Source organism: Xenopus tropicalis, chromosome 6 (genome assembly GCF_000004195.4).
Source record: "Xenopus tropicalis strain Nigerian chromosome 6, UCB_Xtro_10.0, whole genome shotgun sequence".
NCBI lineage: Eukaryota > Metazoa > Chordata > Amphibia > Anura > Pipidae > Xenopus > Xenopus tropicalis.
Window position 1 is genome coordinate 40,795,943 of NC_030682.2, and position 3,095 is coordinate 40,799,037.

Sequence of the window (3,095 nt, forward strand, 5' to 3'; positions counted from 1 at the left end):
CCCGGCTCTCGCCCGATTCCGGGCGACATCCGTTTCTCGCTCGATTCCGGCCGACACTTTTATACCCGGCTCTCGCCCAATTCCGGGCGACGTCCGTTTCTCGCCCGATTCCGGGCGACACTTTTATACCCGGCTCTCGCCCGATTCCGGGCGACGTCCGTTTCTCGCCCGATTCCGGGCGACACTTTTATACCCGGCTCTCGCCCGATTCCGGGCGACATCCGTTTCTCGCCCGATTCCGGGCGACACTTTTATACCCGGCTCTCGCCCGATTCCGGGCGACATCCGTTTCTCGCCCGATTCCAGGCGACACTTTTATACCCGGCTCTCGCCCGATTCCGGGCGACATCCGTTTCTCGCCCGATTCCGGGCGACATCCGTTTCTCGCCCGATTCCGGGCGACACTTTTATACCCGGCTCTCGCCCGATTCCGGGCGACATCCGTTTCTCGCCCGATTCCGGGCGACAGTTTTATACCCGGCTCTCGCCCGATTCCGGGCGACATCCGTTTCTCGCTCGATTCCGGGCGACACTTTTATACCCGGCTCTCGCCCGATTCCGGGCGACGTCCGTTTTCTCGCCCGTTTCCGGGCGACACTTTTATACCCGGCTCTCGCCCGATTCCGGGCGACATCCGTTTCTCGCCCGATTCCGGGCGACAGTTTTATACCCGGCTGTCGCCCGATTCCGGGCGACATCCGTTTCTCGCTCGATTCCGGGCGACACTTTTATACCCGGCTCTCGCCCGATTCCGGGCGACATCCGTTTCTCGCCCGATTCCGGGCGACACTTTTATACCCGGCTCTCGCCCGATTCCGGGCGACGTCCGTTTCTCGCCCGTTTCCGGGCGACACTTTTATACCCGGCTCTCGCCCGATTCCGGGCGACATCCGTTTCTCGCCCGATTCCGGGCGACACTTTTATACCCAGCTCTCGCCCGATTCCGGGCGACATCCGTTTCTCGCCCGTTTCCGGGCGACACTTTTATACCCGGCTCTCGCCCGATTCCGGGCGACATCCGTTTCTCGCCCGATTCCGGGCGACAGTTTTATACCCGGCTCTCGCCCAATTCCGGGCGACGTCCGTTTCTCGCCCGATTCCGGGCGACACTTTTATACCCGGCTCTCGCCCGATTCCGGGCGACATCCGTTTCTTGCCCGATTCCGGGCGACACTTTTATACCCAGCTCTCGCCCGATTCCGGGCGACATCCGTTTCTCGCCCGTTTCCGGGCGACACTTTTATACCCGGCTCTCGCCCGATTCCGGGCGACATCCGTTTCTCGCCCGATTCCGGGCGACACTTTTATACCCAGCTCTCGCCCGATTCCGGGCGACATCCGTTTCTCGCCCGATTCCGGGCGACAGTTTTATACCCGGCTCTCGCCCGATTCCGGGCGACATCCGTTTCTCGCTCGATTCCGGCCGACACTTTTATACCCGGCTCTCGCCCAATTCCGGGCGACGTCCGTTTCTCGCCCGATTCCGGGCGACACTTTTATACCCGGCTCTCGCCCGATTCCGGGCGACATCCGTTTCTCGCCCGATTCCGGGCGACACTTTTATACCCGGCTCTCGCCCGATTCCGGGCTACATCCGTTTCTCGCCCGATTCCAGGCGACACTTTTATACCCGGCTCTCGCCCGATTCCGGGCGACATCCGTTTCTCGCCCGATTCCGGGCGACATCCGTTTCTCGCCCGATTCCGGGCGACACTTTTATACCCGGCTCTCGCCCGATTCCGGGCGACATCCGTTTCTCGCCCGATTCCGGGCGACAGTTTTATACCCGGCTCTCGCCCGATTCCGGGCGACATCCGTTTCTCGCCCGATTCCGGCCGACACTTTTATACCCGGCTCTCGCCCAATTCCGGGCGACGTCCGTTTCTCGCCCGATTCCGGGCGACACTTTTATACCCGGCTCTCGCCCGATTCCGGGCGACGTCCGTTTCTCGCCCGATTCCGGGCGACACTTTTATACCCGGCTCTCGCCCGATTCCGGGCGACATCCGTTTCTCGCCCGATTCCGGGCGACACTTTTATACCCGGCTCTCGCCCGATTCCGGGCTACATCCGTTTCTCGCCCGATTCCAGGCGACACTTTTATACCCGGCTCTCGCCCGATTCCGGGCGACATCCGTTTCTCGCCCGATTCCGGGCGACATCCGTTTCTCGCCCGATTCCGGGCGACACTTTTATACCCGGCTCTCGCCCGATTCCGGGCGACACTTTTATACCCGGCTCTCGCCCGATTCCGGGCGACATCCGTTTCTCGCCCGATTCCGGGCGACGCTTTTATACCCGGCTCTCGCCCGATTCCGGGCGACATCCGTTTCTCGCCCGATTCCGGGCGACATCCGTTTCTCGCCCGATTCCGGGCGACACTTTTATACCCGGCTCTCGCCCGATTCCGGGCGACGTCCGTTTCTCGCCCGTTTCCGGGCGACACTTTTATACCCGGCTCTCGCCCGATTCCGGGCGACATCCGTTTCTCGCCCGATTCCGGGCGACATCCGTTTCTCGCCCGATTCCGGGCGACATCCGTTTCTCGCCCGATTCCGGGCGACAGTTTTATACCCGGCTCTCGCCCGATTCCGGGCGACATCCGTTTCTCGCTCGATTCCGGGCGACACTTTTATACCCGGCTCTCGCCCGATTCCGGGCGACGTCCGTTTCTCGCCCGTTTCCGGGCGACACTTTTATACCCGGCTCTCGCCCGATTCCGGGCGACATCCGTTTCTCGCCCGATTCCGGGCGACACTTTTATACCCGGCTCTCGCCCGATTCCGGGCGACATCCGTTTCTCGCCCGATTCCGGGCGACAGTTTTATACCCGGCTCTCGCCCGATTCCGGGCGACATCCGTTTCTCGCCCGATTCCGGGCGACATCCGTTTCTCGCCCGATTCCGGGCGACAGTTTTATACCCGGCTCTCGCCCGATTCCGGGCGACATCCGTTTCTCGCTCGATTCCGGGCGACACTTTTATACCCGGCTCTCGCCCGATTCCGGGCGACGTCCGTTTCTCGCCCGTTTCCGGGCGACACTTTTATACCCGGCTTTCGCCCGATTCCGGGCGACATCTGTTTCTCGCCCGATT